Genomic DNA, 21,117 nt, shown 5'->3' with positions numbered 1-21,117 from the left:
GATAAAAAAGCCCCTTAGTGCATTCACTTAGAGGTTCTTCGGAGTATTCTTCATATGTTTTAGTCTTTTTGCCCTTCATCCTCTTAGTTGCTCTTCTCTGTACTTTTTCAAAAGTCTCAACATCTTTTTCCTAGTCTGTTTTTCAAAAGACATTGGAAGAACCTCATGCTGAGAAGACTATGACAGGCTTTATACCTGGAAATCAGGTTTGGCTTCCCGATTATGGAAAAAAATTGCCTGATAGCAAAGAAACGTCTTCCTTAATGATGCCATGTTCATTGCAATAAAGGTAGCCAATTTGGGGCCTATTGTGTGATGTCCCACTTTATGACCATCATTATTTATGAAGTGAAATTGCAGTGGCAACTCAAGGAATAACTGTACATGTGTATGATTCTGGATTTTAAAACTATAACTGCCTAAAGTCAGTGAAGCAAAAACAATAAACTTTCATTTTGTTCATCCACCAAGCATACATGACATAAGTAAATGAGATATGAGGATTTTTTTTTTAATGATGCACATTGAAGCTTGACATGGAAGAAGTTTTGAGAACTCTTGGGGGCATAAAATTCTCAAAGGACTATTACTATTTTTTCCTTCAAGAAACTCTTTTAATTCTCCAGGAAGTAGCTGGACGAGCAGTCAATTTCACAGCTGAAACCACACATTTTATTTCAGTCTTAATCAAAAATATTATGTGTTTTGCCCCTCCTTCTTACGTCCCTTTGCAAATACAGAAGGCATTTAGATTTGTCTCTGGAGATGGCAAATAACCCTTTTGTGGATTCTGAAATAGACTTATTTACTGGCATCATGCAGTCCATTCTAGCCCATTCCCTGTCACACACACAATCCACAACTCAGTATTGCGAGCTCTATGAATGATTACTGATTCCTTGCAACTGTAAATGCAGAGGGTTCTTTTCAACTTGAATTCCGGAAGAGAATATCTCTTTGGGCTTCTATTTCCCTTCATTTATATGGGTATCTTAAAGTATTCTGCTGTTCCATGGATATTCAAATGCTATGATGTAGATCGATCAGCTGCTCCTATATTGAAATACTCCAATTCAACTTTCTGCAACTTAATCCACTTGGAGATCTGCTCTTAGAGAGGAAAGGTTCTGGTCTGGCTTCAGATTCACTTCCTCTCACTCTGTGTCTAGCACAGAAATAGACTGCTGTGTCTCCAGTTTTGAGGCTGCTCGTTTCAAGATACAGATAGCTTTTGGCATTGCCCCTGGAGATGGTGAAGCGTCCCTTGACTTTCTCTGAGTAGTAAATGTATGATGAGCTTGGATATATCCAGGCCACCCATTAAAGTCCTTTCCCTTGAGCCTGTCTCACCCAGTTCATGCTATAGACACCAAAGTTAAATCCAGAGGCTTGGCAGGAGAGACGGAGGGACTATCCAGGTCTTCTCACATCCCCTCCAGACTCCACCAACTGAACCTCAGATTGGACACCTGAAAAGAAAGTTGGTTAGCGAACTTTCCAGTATAGATAATTAAAATCAGAAAAGCTGAATACAGAAGATAGAATTACCTCTCAAGACTGCTATTAAGGACACTAAGTTTAGCCACAGGATCATTTTTGCTCCCACTAATGACTGAAGAGAAACTGATAGTAGAGAATTTGGGAAAGTGCACACACTTTGTCCTTGTGGGTGTAGCCTGAAAAGGGAAACCATGCAGCTCCTTTAAAGGGGAAATGATGTCCTCATTTACATATCGATTGGGATAAAAGAGCTCCTCAACACAATCACTTAGAGGTTTTTTTGGACAGACCTGTGTGACTTTCAAATAATGTTCCATAGCTTGACTCCTTCTACTTTGATTCATTCAACCCTTGATTGAAGGTTGATTCATTGTGCTTTCTGGCAGCCACTTAGCTATTGGAACACTACTATCATGTCATTCCTAGTCCTTCTCTTCATTAGACAAGTCATACTCAGTTCCTACAATAGTTCTTCATGTGTTTCAGCAAACACAAAGTGGGTCATAAATGTTGAGAATCACTCAACAACTTCAATATTAGTGGTTTCTGCAGATCACCAGTAGAGAAAATGAAAGTTTGACAGATAAGAAGTTTTAACAACTCTTGGGAAATGGTGTTCTCAAAGGACCATTCTTTTTCATCTTTCAAAAAATATTTTAATTCAACATTAAGCAGCTGTAGTAGCAATCAAGATCACAATTGATACCACAGATTTCATTTCACTCATGGTCAAAAATATTGAATGCTTTGTCCCTTTGATGTCCCTTTGCAGCTACAGAGGTTTACTTGGATTTGTCTCTGGAGATGTTTCATGGATTAACTGTACATGTGTATGATTTTGGCTTTAATACTATATCTGCCTAAAGTCAAAGAAGCAAAGAAAATATTTTGTTCATCAACCAAGCATACATGACATAAGTAAATAAGATACGAGGAATTTTTTTTAAAAAAAAATATATATGGAATGCTTCATGAATTTGCGTGTCACCCTTGCCCTGGGGCCATGCTTCTCTGTATCATTCCAATTTTAGTATATTTGCTCCCTTGAATGTGCAGAAATGGATAAAATAACACACTCAAGAAAACATTAGGTGGATTTTAAAGAGACACCCATAACAATAGAAAAAGAAAGGAAGGGTAGAAGGAAGGAAAGGGGGGGGGAGGAAGGAAGTAGTGAATGGAGGGTTGAAGGAAGGGAAAGAAGTGGAGGGTCGGAGAGAGAGAGAGAAGGAAAGACAGTAGGAGATGAAGAAGAAATGTGAGGAGAGGTAGGGGAAGAAGAAAGAAGTAAGGAGAGGTGGGTGGAAGGGAGAGAAAGAGAAGGAGAGTAGGTAGGAAGAGAGAAAAAGAGAAGGAGAGAGGGTAGGAAGGAGAAGAAAGAGGGTAGAAGTAGGGGGAAATCAGGGTAGGAAGAAGGGGAAGGAGAGGAGGAAGGAAGTAGAGATGGAAGGGAGTGAGAAAAGAAAAGAAAGAGAAAATAAGGTGAGATGTGGAAGAGAGGTAGGGGAAGAAGAAAGAGGTAAGGAGAGATGGGTGGGAGAGATAGAAAGAAAAGGAGAGGAGGGAGGAAGAGAGAAAAAGAGAAGGAGAGAAGCTAGGAAGGAGAAGACAGAGGGTAAGAGTAGGGGAGAAGTAAGGGAAGGAAGAAGGGGAAGGAGAGGAGGAAGGAAGGAAGTAGAGAAGGAAGGGAGGGAGAAAAGAAAGAGAGAATAAGGTGGTGTCATAGCAGGTGTGAAGGATGGTAAATAATACATTCCAAATTATACCTTATACCCTTTTAAATGGAATAATAATAATATAAGAATGGCAAAGAAAAAGAATAACTATGTGAACATATACCTATAACTGCATGAAAGAGAATAGATGACAGTAAAAATATAAAGCACAATATAGGTAAATAATACTGGATCATAAGTAGCTAAGTATAAATAAATAAAGAAATGTATATAAAAATGGATAATGAGTAACAAGATTACAAACGCAAGATAGAAATGTATAGAAAGGAAAACACTAACTGCAAAGAAACCGATTCGGAACTGCCGTATGATATACGATGGAACTTATTGTTCCTTTGTTGTTTTTAAGTTATGTGGTTATCTTTGTTAATGTGTTTATGTGTTCTGTTGATGTGCTTATGTGTATAAAAAAAATAATAAAAAAAAGACAATAGAACTAAAAGAAAGAGAAGAATCGGAATTTTGTAAAGTATGAAATAAAATGTATAAGTGGCTAGAAATCAGAAGCCAAAACAGAAAATAGGGAATATAAAGATATGGTGATACAAATAAAGAATATTATTGTGTTAATACTATGTTTGCTACATTACAGGACAAGGTTAAAGCAATAGGAAGGCAATGCAGAATGGAGAACTATAAAAGCGAAGCAGGAAAGCTGATATAGAAAGCTGTAAAATTACTGTATATTTTTATGTTTGTTCTGAGTTTTGTTTTGTTTTTCTTGTTGTGTCTTCTTTACTGTTTTTAAAGATTAAAAAATTCAGTAAAACTTATTTTTTTTAAAAGAGGATTTTTTTTTGCTACACATAAAGAAGGTTGATGTCAAAGACATTTTGAGAAGTCTTGGGGAATGAAATTCTCAAAGGACCATATTTTTTTTTCCTTCAAGAAACTATTTTATCTCTCCAGGAAGCAGCTGGATAAGCAGTCAAGTTCACAGTTTGAACCACAGATATTTTATTTCTGTGATGGACAAAAAATATTCAGTGTTTTGCGCATCCTTCTGATGTCCCTTTGCAGATACAGAAGGCAGCTGACGTTGTCTCTGGAGATGGCAAAGAACTCTTTATGGATTCTGCATAGACTTATTTACTGGCATCATGCAATCCACTCCAGTCCATTCCCTGTTGACTTTCACACCCAACTCCCAACTCTATTTTTTGAGCTCTATGAACCATTACTGATTCCTTGTAACTGAAAATGCGGAGGTTCCCTTCACCTTCAGTTCAAAAACAGAATATCTCTTTGGGCTTCTATTTTCCCTAATTTATATGGGTCTCCCTTTTTAAGTCTAAAAATATTCTACTGATCCCTGGAGTATTCTACTGCTATGATGAAGATTGATCACCTGCTCCTCATTTCAAAGACTCAAAGTCAAATTGCCACCAGAAGTTGTGAATGTTCCAACAGTTTTTAAGAAGATGTTCGATAAACATTTGTCTGAAGTGGTGTAGGGTTTCCTGCCTAAGCAGGGGGTTGGACTAGAAGACCTCCAAGGTCCCCATCAACTCTATATGTTTTGTTCTGTTCTGTTCTATTCTATTCTGTTCTGTTCTAAAATATACTAAGGAAGATCTGTAGGACATCAATCCATGTTTCTTCCTATAAATAAAATCTAACTGTTTAAAACTATCTAGTTTATTCCACAGACTCGAGATTCCCTCCCCCACCATCATCAAAGTGCAAACCAGGTTAAACATGGCTTTTTTGAAGATCAGCTTTGAAGGTCCACAACCAGCTATGAAGATTTATCTAGTGCTTCATATTAAACTTCCTGTGACTGAATCATTTTGGAAAGCTGCTCAGGGGAGGAGAAGGTTTTTGCTTAGCATCAGATTCACTTCCTCTCACTGTGTCTCTCGCACAGTAATAGACTCCTGTGTCTTCAGTTTTGAGGCTGTTCATTTGCAGATACAACTGGCTTTTGGCATTGTCCCTGGAGATGGTGAAGCGGCCCTTGACTTTGTCAGAATAGTAGATTTCTCCTCCATCATAACGTATCCTTGACACCCATTCCAGTCCTTTCCCTGGAGCCTGTCTCCCCGAGACCATCCAATAGTTGCCCAAAGTGAATCCAGAGGCCTGGCAGGAGAGACGGAGGAACTCTCCAGGTCTTCTCACATCCCCCCCAGACTCCACCAATTGGACCTGAGATTTGGAACCTAAAATGAAAGTTTTGTCAGTGAACTTTCCAGTATTAAATTAGAATTAAAATTGAAAAAGCTGAATACAGAGGATAGAATTACCTCTCAAGACTGCTAATAAGGAGACTAAGTTTAGCCACAGGATCATTTTTGCTCCCTCTAAATGAACTTTGAACAAACTTTGTACTGGTGGGTGTAGCCTGAAAAGGGAAACCATTGCAGTTCTTTTAAAGGGGAAATGGTGCCCTGATTTACATAATGCTTGGGATAAAAGAGCCCCTTGGTGCATTCACTTAGAGGTTCTTTGGACGGACCTAACATATGTGGAACGATCTCCCCGTGGAAATTCGTACCCTCACCACCCTCCAGACCTTCCGCACAGCCCTCAGAACTTGGCTATCCCGTCAGGCCTGGGGTTAAGACTACAACCCGCCCGAATAGTATGAATGTTGTGTTTTAATTATGTATTTGTCTTATATGTTAAAAGTTTGTCTCCCCCCCCCCCTTTTTAAGTTGTAAGCTGCCCTGAGTCCCCCCAGGGAAAAGGGCGGCATATAAATAAACTTTAAATATAAAAAAAAATCTAAAATCTAAAAACCTAACATATGTGACTTTCAAATAATGCTCCATTCCTAAGATAAGTGATGCCAGCCATGACTTATATTTGTTTCCCTGTGAGAAAACAACAAGCATTTCTTCATATGTTTCAGCAAATATAAACTGGGTCAGAAATGCTCACTATCTCGCAACTTCAATATTTGTGGAGTCATAGCTGGACTCCTTCTTCTTTGATTCATTCAACCCTTGATTGAAGATTGATTCCTTGTACTTGGGAGGCTGTTAGCTTCCATCTCTGAATGGAAGAACCATTACAAGTCAAAAATCGCATTGTGGTCAAGCAGGAATCCTGGTAGAATGAGAAACAGATTTAAAGTCCTAAAACAAATTTAGTTTGGACAATATTTAAGAAAGGAAAGATAGAGGGAATTCTTCTTTGGTTTGCAAAGAGAACTTCTCAATTTTTTTAAGGAATATCTTTCTATCTATCACTCACTCACTCCTTCTCCCTCTCCCTCTCCCTCTCCCTCTCCCTCTATCTCTTTATCTCTCTCTCACTCACTGACTCATTTGCTCCTTGTTATCTATCTATCTAGTTTTATATAAACTGAGGAAATTAACATTCAGTGTGATTTTACAGAGAACAATGCCCTCTAGTAATAAGCAGATGGAGTACAGAGAGCAACTTTAATTTCACTTCCAGAGACATGAGCCTGGGGTGCTTGATTGAGCTCAACTGCAGTCGTAACTCAAGGACCCCTTGCACATATTATATAATTCTGGATTTAGTACTATAACTGCCTAAAGTCAAAGATGCAACACAAGTAACCTTTCATTTTGTTCATCAACCACCATACATGAATGAAATAAATAGGATGTAAAGAATGAAGTAAGTAATCATTGATATACTCTAGTAGTAGTGAGCCTTAATGCCATTGTTACAGCCCAGGAGAAAAAAAAAATACTCATGATGTATCATGAACAAACAGAAAGAAAAAGAGAGTTGGATTCTACTTTGAGGCAATGTTCCCTCTAATTTTTTTTCAGTGTGAGCGGAAAAGTATAGTGTGTGAGCTGCACAGTTTCATGCCTGAGCACCTAAGAGAGCCACAGTTTGAACTGCTGTCGCGCCTGCTGGACATTTGCGCAACCTTCCAAGCGTCAAGCGCCAATTGCGAGCGAGGTTTCAGCCCGATGAATGCCAGACATGAAAAGTGCCACTCAAACACTATACTTTTCCCCTCACCCTGAAAAAAAAAGGCTCTCTGCTCAGCTTTTAGATTGTTAGACTGGCTAGAGAGAGACATGGCACCAACAGGGTCCTGGGTCCTGGCATTTTGCAGGCAACCTGTCCTCTCACATTCCTTTGGAATGCAACCCATCACATGTGAATTAGATTTTGCCAATTATCCTATTAAAAAATAACGCTATTATTCTAAAATATGACTAACTCAATATTAAAAACTGTAAATATGTAATGCTGATAAATAATAGCAGTAATTGTTATTTAGTATGATTAAAATCAGTATTGATATATCAATATAATATCTATCGAAATTGACAATATACACTAAAATAACAATACAAATATATAATGTGGAATATAAATGTAATAAATATAATATATAAATGCAACATAAAAAACTCTCCCCCTTTAAAGTAGTAAGATCAATTAAATAGTCTAGCAAGTTTGGACAATATGGTATATGTTATGTTACTTAAGAATATATATACCTCAGAATCAGATACAACATCCACATCATTTCCAACTGAGTCAATAAAATCATATGCCATGCCAAAACTATTTTAAATAAAGATATGAAATTAATCAAGTCTTGCATTTATTTTTCAAAATGAATGTACAATTTTTTTATTATTTAAGTTTTGTACCCTATCTTTTCTAACTAACGTTAACTTTAAAAAGATGTTACATCAGACTACAATACAAGTAATTAAATGAAGACTAAAATAAGTGTTTTGGCATATTGAGCTTTTTATATTTCTTTCTTATATTTCTTCCTTAGTTGAGAACTTGCTCCTCAGCTTACTTACGCATTAACTGTTTGTTGCTTTTATGGTTTATTCATTCACTGCTCCATCTTCAGTTTTTTTCACAGGGGGCAGGGCTTCCATCCTCCCTTCCCTCCCTCCCTCCACTCCTTTGGCCACCAATTTTGATCCAATTCTCTCTCTCTCTGTCTCTCTGTCTCTGTCTCTGTCTCTGTCTCTGTCTCTCTCTCTCTCTCTCTCTCTCTCTCTCTCTCACACACACACACACACACACACACACACACACGTTCTTTGGGGGGGGTTGAATTACTCCGCCTCACTGCGCAAAGTCGGCTCAGCATGTGTTCGGCCCCCACTTACGGCGAATCAAATCCGCGGCCGGCGGGACCAGGGGGTTGCATTTCAAAGCCGCCAGTCCTCTTGCTTCTTCTCCTTCACCAGCAAAGCTCCCGCTGGCGTCCCCGCCCATGGCAGCAGCGCCTCTCCCTCCACGCAGAGCACCTGAGCTGGCCCCTGCGTTATCCCTCCCACTTCCTTTTCTGCCGTGCTTTTGAGACCCTGGGAGCTAGTAGGAAAGCGGCGGAGGTGGAGGCGGCGGCAGGGATAACCCAGAGCCCAGCTGCCGCCTCCACCTCCGCCGCTTTCCTACTAGCTCCCACGGCCTCAAAAGCACGGCAGAGGAGGAAGGGGGAGGGATAACGCGGGGGCCAGCTCAGGTGCTCCGCGTGGAGGGAGAGGCACCACTGCGGGAGCTTTGCTGGTGAAGGAGAAGAAGCAAGAGGACTGGCGGCTCATCAAAACAAGTCTGGGGAGGTCCTTTGCAGGCGGCCACTTCTAGGCGCCTGCAAAGAACTTCCCCACGTTTGCTTTACAGAAAACTCTGCGCGGCAGATAGAATCTGCTGCGCGGGCTTTTCTTGTGAGGTGCGCGGCTGCGCAGGCGCGCACCTTAGAGAGAACAGTGCTTTGAGGTCTTCTAGCCCAACCACCTGCTCAAAGAAGAGACCCTATATAACATTTGAGACAAATGGTTGTTCAATCACTTTTTGAAAATCTCAAATTATGGAGCACCCATACTTTTCTTAATGATTAATTTTTCCATCTGTCGGGAAATTTTTCCTTAGTTCTACATTAATTCTCTCCCTGATTAGTTTCCATACATTTCTTTTTGTTCTGCTCTCAGGTGCCTTGGAGAATAGGTTAGAATAGAAAAGAATAACAGAGTTAGAAGCGACCTTGGAGGTCTTCTAGTCCAACCCCCTGCTTAAACAGGAAATCCTATGCCATTTAACACAAATGGTTGTCCAAAATCTTCTTAAAGATTTCGAGTAATGGAGCATTCACAACTTCTGGAGGCAAGTTGTTCCACTAATTAATTGTTCTGACACGAAATTTATCCTTAGTTCTGAGTTGCTTCTCTCCTTGATTAGTTTCTGTCCATTGCTTCTTGTCCTGCCCTCAAGAGCTTTGGAGAATAGTTTGACTCCCTCTTCCTTGATTCATTCAACCCTTGATTGAAGGTTGATTCCTTATACTTTGTGGCAGCCCCTTAGTTATTGGAACAATCTTGTATCATGTCATTCCTGGTCCTTCTCTTCATTAGACAAGATACACCAGTTCCTACAACAGTTTTTCATATGTTTCAGCAAGCACAACCTGGGCCATAAATGATCAGTATCCCTCAACAACTTCAAGATTAGTGGCTCCTCCATATCACCATTAGAGAAAATGAAAGGGGTTCTGCTCTATTTTTCTGCATGGAGATTTCACTTCCTTTGTTTTTAATTCAGAGCATGGAAGCTGACTCAACTTGGATGGCAGCCATGAAACTTGAGGGTTTTTACAGGCTTCACCATAGCTTCCTCTCACTGTGCGTCTCCAGCACAGTAATACACAGTGGTGTCCTCTTGTATCAGGCTGTTCATTTGGAGATAAACCACGCTGGAGGCATCTCGCCTAAATATGGTAAAACGGCCTTCCACAGAATCATGATATGATTTTGGGCTCCCATCTCCAGCATCATCTATCCATGCAAGCCACTCCAGGCCTTTCCCTGGAGCCTGTCTCACCCAGATCATATCATAGCTGCTGAAGGTGAAGCCTGAAGCTTGGTAGGTGAGACGGAGGGACTCCCCAGGTCTTCTCACATCCCCTCCAGACTCCACTAGCTGGGCCTCCATTTGGACACCTGGAATGGAAACATCGATATGTATATTTTACCTATCCAGCATTCACCTCAAGCATATTGGAGACTGTTAGCTTCCATCCCTATGTGGAAGAAGCGTTACCTTTGATGATTGCTAAAATGGAGACTAGTTGGAGGAAAAATATCATTTTGCTTCCTGAGTGGAGCAGTTCCAGTCAGACTGACTTTTGCTCTCCAGCCACAGGTTGAGGAGGGTGGGAGATGATGTCATATAAAGGGGAAGGTTAGGCCTGTATTTACATACACTTCAGGATAAAAGAGAACTGGGTTTGGCTTATAATACCACCAAGAGTTTTTGGAAAACCTGAATGGGTATATAACGATTGTGTTCACCATATTTAATAATGTAATTTTATGAAAAATTCCTGTCTTTTTAAAGACCAGAGTGTCCTATATATGTATAATGGCTCAAATGACTTTTGAAAGGAAATTTCCATTTAATGTGTTTTAATGTTCATTGCTGCATCAGAACACAGCTTCTTACTCAGTTTTTTTAATCCCCATTTATTACGATGTATACCTTATCATTAATACATTTTTTATATTGATGTCCTTCATTCTTGAATTCCCAGGGGGATGTTTAAACAAAGGGCAGGAGGGGAAAGTCATTTAAACAAATGAGGGATATCAACTGTGGATGCAAAATATTAATCACTCTCAATAGAAGAGGCTGAAGGCAAGAAAAAGGGCCAAGGATGAAAACTTATCAAGGAGAGATGCAACCTGTAACTAAGGAGAAATTTCCTGACAGAACAATTAATCAGTGGAAAAAACTGCTTCCAGAAGTTGTGGATGCTACAAATGTGGAGGTTTTTAAGAAGAGACTGGACAACTATTTGTCTGAAGTCTTATATGGCGTTTCCACCTGTGCATGGGGATTAGACTAGAAGACCTCCAAGGTCCCTTCCAATTCTGTTATTCTGTTAGGTGAAATAGCAACGGACCAACTTTTGAAGAGTTAAAATGCTTGAGGCAATTTGCATGACTTTCTCTTCTTATGATGCCTCAGAGGATATAAACATTCAGAGCAGTGGTGAGTTTCAAAAATTGTTCGAACCTACTCTTTGGGTGTGGCCTCCTTTGTGGGAGTGGCTTGCAACTTCAACACACGCAATGTTCTGATTGCACCACAAATGCAGTAGTCATCCTTACCTTTCACAGAGGCACCGAGTTTTATAAATATGAGCATGATAGTGTAGAATAATCATATCCAAGGACCAGTGGTGGGTTTCAAAAATTTTTGGAACCTCTTCTGTAGGTGTGGCCTGCTTTCCGGGTCCACTGGTGGAACCTCTTCTAACCGGTTCAGTAGATTTGACGAACCGGTTCTACCGAATAGGTGCAAACTAGTAGGAATCCACCTCTGATTCAGAGAGACAATTGTGAAGGAGCTTGGATACGAAAAGTCCATCATTTCCTGTAGTCTAACACCAAGGTTGGTCCACAGATATATGGCCTTGTAGTCCAAAAAAACACTTGAAAATTGTCCAAACAAAATAAATCCACCAGACACATTGAAATCCATCAAGCACAGCTGAAATCTGCAACCATTCTTCATATGTTTTAGTCTTGGTGCTTTTAATCCTCTTAGTTGCTCTTCTCTGTAATTTTCCAAAAGCCTCAATATCTTTTTTCTAGTGTGATTTTTTTATTAGAGAAATCATTTTTTGAAAAGTCCTTTGAAGAACCTCATGCTTATAGAACTATATTTCATTTCTGGAAATCAGGTTTGGCTTTTGGATTGAGGAAGAATTGTCCTATTGCAAAGGATTGGCTCGCTTAATGACTGCCATGTTCATTGCAATAAAGGTAGTAAATTTGGGTCCCATCATGAGATGTCCTGCTTTACAGCCATCACGATTGATGAAGTGAAATTTCAGTTGCAACTTGAGGAATAAATATACATGTGTATGATTTTGGTTTTAATTCTACAACTGCCTAAAGTCGAAGAAGCAAAAACAATAAACTTTTGTTTTGTCCCTCCACCAGCATACATGGCATCATTAAAAAAGAGATAGGAGGATTTTTTTGCTATACATATTGAAGGTTGACGTAGAAGAAGTTTTGAGAACTCTTGGGGAATGAAATTCACAAAGGACCATATTTTTTTCCTTCAAGAAACTATTTTATTTCTCCAGGAAGCAGCTGGATAAGCAGGTTCACAGCTTGAACCACAGATTTTATTTCAGTGATGCACAAAAATATTAGGTGTTTTGTGCCTCCTTCTGACCTCCCTTTGCAGATACAGAAGGCATTTCGATTTCTCTCTGGAGATGGCAAAGAACTCTTTATGGATTCTGCATAGACTTATTTACTGGCATCACACAATCCATTCTAGTCCATTCCCTTTTGACTGTCACACACAACTCCCAACTCCCTATTGTGAGCTCTATGAACCATTATTGATTCCTTGTAACTGCAAATGAAGAGGTTCCTTCACCTTCAGTTCAAAAACAGAATATCTCTTTGGGCTTCTATTTTCCCTAATTTATATGGGTCTCCCTTTTTAAAGTCTAAAAATATTCTACTGATCCATGGAGTATTCTAATGCTATGATGAAGATCGATCACCTGCTGCTCAGTTCAAAAACTCAAAGTCAAATTGCCACCAGAAGTTGTGAATGCTCCAACATTTTTTAAGAAGATGTTGGATAACCATTTGTCTGAAGTGGTGTAGGGTTTCTTGTCTAAGCAGGGGGTAGGATTAGAAGACCTCCAAGGTCCCTTCCAACTCTGTATATTTTGTTCTATTCTATTCTATTCTATTCTATTCTACTCTACTCTACTCTACAATATACAAAGGAAGATCTCTAGGACTTGAATCCATGTTTCTTCCTGTAAATGAAATTTAACTGTTTAAGAGCTACCTAGTTTATTCCACAGCCTCAAGATTTCCTCCCACACCACCACCAAAGTGCAAACCAGGTTAAGCACAGCTTCTTTGAAAATCTGATTTGAAGGTCCACAACCAGCTATGAAGATTTCACATTCAACTCCCTGTGACTGAATTATTTTGGAAAGCTGCTCAAAGGAGGAGAAGGTTTTTGCTTAGCATCAGATTCACTTCCTCTCACTGTGTCTCTCACACAGTAATAGACTGCTGTGTCTTCAGTTTTGAGGCTGTTCATTTGCAGATACAGCTGGCTTTTGGCATTGTCCCGGGAGATGGTGAAGCGGCCCTTGACTTTGTCTGAGTAGTAAGTAGTACCAGAATTGTAGGTTATGTATGACACCCATTCCAGTCCTTTTCCAGGAGCCTGTCTCAACCATCCCATGTTGTAGCCACCAAAGCTGTATCCAGAACCTTGGCAGGAGAGACGGAGGGACTCTCCAGGTCTTCTCACATCCCCCCCAGACTCCACCAACTGAACATCAGATTGGACACCTGAAATGAAAGTTGTGTCAGTGAACTTTCCAGCATGCAAGAATTAAAATAGAAAAGGCTGAATACAGAGGATAGAATTACCTCTCAAGACTGCTAATAAGGACACTAAGTTTAGCCACAGGATCATTTTTGCTCCCTCTAATGAACTTTGCACAAACTTTGTAATGGTTGGTTTAACCTGAAAAGGGAAACCATTGCAGTTCTTTTAAAGGGGAAATGGTGCTCTGATTTACATAATGCTTGGGATAAAATAGTCCCTTGGTGCATTCTTTTAGAGGTTCTTTGGACAGACCTAACATGTGTGACTTTCAAATAATGCTCCATTCCTAAGATAAGTGATGCCAGACATGAGTTATTCTTGTTTCCATGTGAGAGAACAATAAACATTTATTCACGTGTTTCAGCAAATATAAATTGGGTCAGAAATGATTACTATGTCTCAATTTCAATATTTGTGGAGTCATAGTTGGACTCCTTCTTCTTTGATTCATTCAACCCTTGATTGAAGATTGATTCCTTGTACTTGGGAGCCTGTTAGCTTCCATCTCTGAATGGAAGAACCGTTACAAGTCAAAAATCGCATTGTGGTCAAGCAGGAATCCTGGTAGAATGAGAAACAGATTTAAAGTCCTAAAACCAATTTAGTTTGGACAATATTTAAGAAAGGAAAGATAGAGGGAATTCTTCTTGGGTTTGCAAAGAGAACTTCTCAATTTTTTTAAGGAATATCTATCTATCTATAACTCACTCACTCACTCCTTCTCCCTCTCCCTCTCCCTCTCCCTCTCTCTCTTTATCTCTCTCTCTCACTCACTCACTGACTCATTTGCTCCTTGTTATCTATCTATCTATCTATCTATCTATCTATCTATCTATCTATCTATCTATCTATCTATCTATCTATCGATCTATCTTTATATAAACTGAGGGAAATAACATTCAATGGGATTTTACAGAGAAGACTGCCCTCTAGTGATAAGCAGATGGAATACAGAGAGCAACTTTAATTTCACTTCCAGACATGAGCCTGGGGAGCTTGATTGAGCTCAACTACAGTCGTAACTCAAGGACTCTTTGCACATATTATATAATTCTGGATTTAGTACTATAACTGCGTAAAGTCAAAGATGCAACACAAGTAACCTTTCATTTTGTTCATCAACCAGCATACATGAATGAAATGAATAGGATATAAGGAATGAAGTAAGTAATCATTGATATTCTCTAGAAGTAGTGAGCCTTAATGCCATTGTTACAGCCCAGGAGAACAAAAATACTCATGTTGTATCATGACCAAACAGGAAGAAAAACAGAGTTGGATTGTACTTTGAGGTCTTCTAGCCCAACCAGCTGCTCAAAGAAGAGACCCTATATAACATTTGAGACAAATGGTTGTTCCATCACTTTTTGAAAATCTCAAATTATGGAGCACCCCCACTTTTCTTAATGATTAATTTTTCCATCTGTCAGGAAATTTTTCCTTAGTTCTACATTGGTTCTCTCCCTAATTAGTTTCCATACATTGCTTTTTGTTCTGCTCTCGGGTGCTTTGGAGAATAGGTTATAATTGAAAAGAATAACAGAGTTAGAAGCGACCTTGGAGGTCTTCTAGTCCAACCCCCTGCTTAAACAGGAAATCCTATGCCATTTAAGACAAATGGTTGTCCAAAATCTTCTTAAAGATTTCCAGTAATGGAGCATTCACAACTTCTGGAGGCAAGTTGTTCCGCTAATTAATTGTTCTGACATGAAATTTATCCTTAGTTCTGAGTTGCTTCTCTCCTTGATTAGTTTCTGTCCATTGCGTCTTGTCCTGCCCTCAAGAGCTTTGGAGAATAGTTTGACTCCCTCTTCCTTGATTCATTCAACCCTTGATTGAAGGTTGATTGCTTATATTTTGTGGCAGTCCCTTAGTTATTGGAACAATCTTGTATCATGTCATTCCTAGTCCTTCTCTTCATTAGACAAGACACACCAGTTCCTACAACAGTTTTTCATATGTTTCAGCAAGCACAAACTGGGCCATAAATGATCAGTATCCCTCAACAACTTCAAGATTAGTGGCTTCTCCATATCACCATTAGAGAAAATGAAAGGGGTTCTGCTCTATTTTTCTGCATGGAGATTTCACTTCCTTTGTTTTTAATTCAGAGCATGGAAGCTGACTCAACTTGGATGGCAGCCATGAAACTTGAGGGTTTTTACAGGCTTCACCATAGCTTCCTCTCACTGTGCATCTCCAGCACAGTAATACACAGCGGTGTCCTCTTGTATCAGGCTGTTAATTTGGAGATAAACCACGCTGGAGGCATCTCGCCGAAATATGGTGAAACGACCTTCCACAGAATCATGATATGATTTTGGGCTCCCATCTCCAGCATCATCTATCCATGCAAGCCACTCCAGGCCTTTCCCTGGAGTCTGCCTCACCCAGATCATATCATAGCTGCTGAAGGTGAAGCCTGAAGCTTGGCAGGTGAGACGGAGGGATTTCCCAGGTCTTCTCACATCCCCTCCAGATTCCACCAACTGGGCCTCCATTTGGACACCTGGAAAGGAAAAATCGATATGTATATTTTACCAATCCAGCATTCACCTCAAGCATATTGGAGACTGTTAGCTTCCATCCCTATATGGAAGAACCGTTACGTTTGATGATTGCTAAAATGGAGACTAGTTGGAGGAAAAATATCATTTTGCTTTCAGAGTGGAGAAGTTCCAGTCAGACTGACGTTTGCTCTCCAGCCACCGGTTGAGGAGGTTGGGAGATGATGTCATATAAAGGGGAAGGTTAGGCCTGTATTTACATACACTTCAGGATAAAAGAGAACTGGGTTTGGCTTATAATACCACCAAGAGTTTTTGGAAAACCTGAATGGGTATATAATGATTGTGTTTACCATATTAAATAATGTAATTTTATGACAAATTCCTGTCTTTTAAAAGACCAGTGTGTCCTATTTCTGTACTATGGTTCAAATGACTTTCCATTTAATGTGATTTAATGTTCATTGCTGCATCAGAACACAGTTTTTTAATCCCCATTTATTACAATGTGTACCTTATCATTTATACATTTTTTATATTCATGTCCTTCATTCTTGAATTCCCAGGGGGGTGTTTAAACAAAGGGCAGGAGGGGGAAGTCATTTATATATTTAGCCGAGATGGCTAAAATATCTTAAAGATCATTCAAATGAGAGATATAAACAATACTGGAAAAAATGGATTGACTATATACAAAATAAATACGGGACCAAGAAATTCCAGTTAGCCTATGCTTAAGATCAGAAATGATTTAAACTGTTAAAAGTTAGTTCAGTAAGAAGAAGCTAAGGTCAATGTAGAATGTCATTAATTTCTTTATTTCTTTTTTCTCAATAGATTTAAGACTGTGTTAGTTAAAAATCCATACCGTGTACGGGTTCTGGGAAGTCGGGGGGGGGGAGGAGGAGGGGGGTTGGGGGGTGGAGGGAGGGAGGGGCACACACAAAAAAATTGTACTTCAATGTCTTAATGATTGACAAATGATGAAATATTTGTGTGTGGTTTTTTTTAAAGAAATAAAGAAATGTTTGATTGAAAAAAATAATAATAATGTAATTTTATGACAAATTCCTGTCTTTTAAAAGACCAGTGTGTCCTATTTCTGTACTATGGTTCAAATGACTTTTGAAAGGAGATTTCCATTTAATGTGATTTAATGTTCATTGCTGCATCAGAACACAGTTTTTTAATCCCCATTTATTACATTGTGTACCTTATCATTTATACATTTTTTATATTAATGTCCTTCATTCTTGAATTCCCAGGGGGGTGTTTAAAAAAAGGGCAGGAGGGGGAAGTCATTTAAACAAATGAGGGATATCTACTGTGGATGCAAAATATTAATCACTCTCAATAGAAGAGGCTGAAGGCAGGAAAAAAAAGCAACAGATGAAAACTTATCAAGGAGAGATCCAACCTGTAACTAAGGAGAAATTTCCTGACAGAACAATTAATCAGTGGAAAAAACTGATTCCAGAAGTTGTGGATGCTACAAATGTGGAGGTTTTTAAGAAGAGACTGGACAACTATTTGTCTGAAGTCTTATATGGCATTTCCACCTGTGCATGGGGATTAGACTAGAAGACCTCCAAGGTCCCTTCCAATTCTGTTATTCTGTTAGGTGAAATAGCAACGGACCAACTTTTGAAGAGTTAAAATTCTTGAAGCAATTTGCATGACTTTCTCTTCTTATGATGCCTCAGAGGATATAAACATTCACAGCAGTGGTGAGTTTCAAAAATTGTTCGAACCTACTATGTGGGTGTGGCCTCCTTTGTGGGAGTGGCTTTTAACTTCAACACACGCAATGTTCTGATTGCACCACAAATGCAGTAGTCATCCTTGCCTATCACAGAGGCACCGAGTTTTATAAATGTGAGCATGATAGTGTAGAATAATCATATCCAAGGACCAGTGGTGGGTTTCAAAAATTTTTGGAACCTCTTCTGTAGGTGTGGCCTGCTTTCCGGGTCCACTGGTGGAACCTCTTCTAACCGGTTCAGTAGATTTGACGAACCGGTTCTACCGAATAGGTGCAAACTAGTAGGAATCCACCTCTGATTCAGAGAGACGATTGTGAAGGAGCTTGGATACGAAAAGTCCATCATTTCCTGTAGTCTAACACCAAGGTTAGTCCACAGATATATGGCCTTGTAGTCCAAAAAAACACTTGAAAATTGTCCAAACAAAATAAATCCACCAGACACATTTAAATCCATCAAGCAAAGCTGAAATCTGCAACCATTCTTCATATGTTTTAGTCTTGGTGCTTTTAATCCTCTTAGTTGCTCTTCTCTGTACTTTTTCAAAAGCCTCATCATCTTTATTCTAGTGTGTTTTTTTATTAGAGAAATCATTTTTGAAAAGTCCTTTGAAAAACCTCATGCTGATAGAACTATATTTTATTTCTGGAAATCAGGTTTGGCTTTTGGATTGAGGAAGAATTGTCCTATTGCAAAGGATTGGCTCGCTTAATGACTGCCATGGTCATTGCACTAAAGGTAGTAAATTTGGGTCCCATCATGAGATGTCCTGCTTTACGGCCATCATGATTTTATGAAGGTTGACGTAGAAGAAGTTTTGAGAACTCTTGGGGAATGAAATTCTCAAAGGACCATTTTTTTTTTCCTTCAAGAAACTATTTTAACTCTCCAGGAAGCAGCTGGACAATCAGTCAAGTTCACAGCTTGAACCACAGATTTTTATTTCAACGATGGACAAAAATATTCGGTGTTTTGCGCCTCCTCTGACATCCCTTTGCAGATACAGAAGTCAGTTGAAGTTGTCTCTGGAGATGGCAAAGAACTCTTTATGGATTCTGCATAGACTTATTTACTGGCATCATGCAATCCATTCCAGTCCATTCCCTGTTGACAGTCACACCCAACTCCCAACTCCGTATTGTGAGCTCTATGAACCATTACTGATTCCTTGTAACGGCAAATGAAGAGGTTCCTTCACCTTCAGTTCAAAAACAGAATATCTCTTTAGGCTCCTATTTTCCCTAATTTATATGGGTCTCCCTTTTTAAAGTCTAAAAATATTCTATTGATCCATGGAATATTCTAATGCTATGATGAAGATCGATCACCTGCTCCTCAGTTCAAAGTCTCAAAGTCAGATGGCCCCCAGAATTTGTGAATGCTCCAACAGTTTTTAAGAAGATGTTGGATAACCTTTTGTCTGAAGTGGTGTAGGATTTCCTGCCTAAGCAGGGTGTTGGACTAGAAGACCTCCAAGGTCCCTATTAACTCTGTATATTTTGATCTATTCTATTCTATTCTGTTCTGTTCTGTTCTAAAATATACTAAGGAAGATCTGAAGGACATCAATCCATGTTTCTTCCTATAAATAAAATTTAACTGTTTAAAAACTACCTAGTTTATTCTACAGCCTCGAGATTCCCTCCCCCACCCAAAGTACAAACCATTTTAAACACGGCTTCTTTGAAGATCAGATTTGAAGATCCACAACCAGCTATAAAAATTTATCTAGTGCTTTACTTGGAACTTCCTGTGACTGAATCATTTTGGAAAGCTGCCCAGAGGAAGAGAAGGTTTTTGCTTAGCATCAGATTCATTTCCTCTCACTGTGTCTTCTCTCACACAGTAATAGACAGCTGTATCCTCCTGTTTGAGGCTGTTCATTTGCAGATAGAGCTGGCTTTTGGCATTGTCCCTGGAGATGGTGAAGCGGCCCTTGACTTTGTCAGAGTAGAAGATATCCCCTCCAGTACTACGTATCCATGCCACCCATTCCAGTCCTTTCCCTGGAGCCTGTCTCACCCAGTCCATTCTGTAGCCACCAAAGCTGTATCCAGAACCTTGGCAGGAGAGACGGAGGGACTCCCCACGTCTTCTCATATCCCCCCCAGATTCTACCAACTGAACGTCAGATTGGACACCTGAAATGAAAGTAGTGTCAGTGAACTTTCCAGTATGCAAGAATTAAAATCTAAAAAACTGAATACAGAGAATAGAATTACCTCCCAAGACTGCTAGAAAGGACACTAACTTTTGCCACAGGATCATTTTTTTCTCCCTCTAAAGAACTTTACCCAAACTTTGTACTGGTGGGTGTAGCCTGAAAAGGGAAACCATTGCAGTTCTTTTAAAGGGGAAATGGTGCCCTGATTTACATAATGCTTGGGATAAAAGAGCCCCTTGGTGCATTCACTTAGAGGTTCTTTGGAGAGACCTAACATGTGTGACTTTCAAATAATGCTCCATTCCTAAGATAAGTGATGCCAGACATGACTTATTCTTGTTTCCCTGTGAGAAAAGAATAAACATTTCTTCAGATGTTTCAGCAAATATAAACTGGGTCAGAAATGATCACTATCTCTCAACTTCAATATTTGTGGAGTCATAACTTGACCCCTTCTTCTTTGATTCATTGAACTCTTGATTGAAGGTTGATTCCTTGTACTTTGGGGCCTGTTAGCTTCCATCTCTGAATGGAAGAACCGTTACCTTTGATGATTGTTAAAATGGAAACTAGTTGGAGCAAAAATTTCATTTTCCTTTTTGAGTGAAGAAGTTCCAGGCAGATTGACTTTTGCTCTCCAGCCACAGGTTGAGGATGGTGGGAGATGATGTCATATAAAGAGGAAAGTTAGACCTGTATTTACATAAACGTCTGGATAAAAGGAAACCAGGGTTGGCTTATAGTACCACCAAGAGTTTTTGAAAATTCTGAACGGGTGTATAAAGTTTGTGTTTACAATATCTAATAATGTAATTTTATGACAGGTTCCTCTCTTTTTAAAGACCAGTGTGTCCTCTTTCTGTCTATGGTTCAATGAGCTTTTGAAAGGAAATTATCATTTAATATAGAAATATTTAAACAAAGGGCAGGAGGGGGAAGTCATTTAAACAAATGAGGGATATATACATATGGAACGGTGACATCGAAGAAGTTTTGAGAACCCTTGGGGAATGAAATTCTCAAGGGGCCATATATATATTTTTTCCTTCAAGAACCTATTTTAACTCTCCAGGCAACAGCTGGACAAGAAGTCAAGTTCACAGCTT

The 21,117-nt window shown here is 39.3% G+C and overlaps 1 non-coding gene across 1 annotated transcript; it reads right to left on the bottom strand.

The window, feature by feature from the left end:
• Positions 1-2,453: 2,453 nt before the first annotated feature.
• LOC148046732 (U6 spliceosomal RNA) lies at positions 2,454-2,556 on the bottom strand. Its single transcript, XR_015696536.1, has one exon. It is a non-coding gene; the product is annotated as a U6 spliceosomal RNA (small nuclear RNA).
• Between the last annotated feature and the right edge of the window lie 18,561 nt (positions 2,557-21,117).

The sequence above is a fragment of the Thamnophis sirtalis genome, unplaced genomic scaffold (assembly GCF_051295495.1).
Source record: "Thamnophis sirtalis isolate CommonGarterSnake01/CBP01778 unplaced genomic scaffold, rThaSir2_p1.2 scaffold_4, whole genome shotgun sequence".
NCBI classification, from domain to species: domain Eukaryota; kingdom Metazoa; phylum Chordata; class Lepidosauria; order Squamata; family Natricidae; genus Thamnophis; species Thamnophis sirtalis.
Note: the sequence above shows the minus strand (reverse complement) of the source record. Positions and strands in the feature narration are given on the sequence as shown.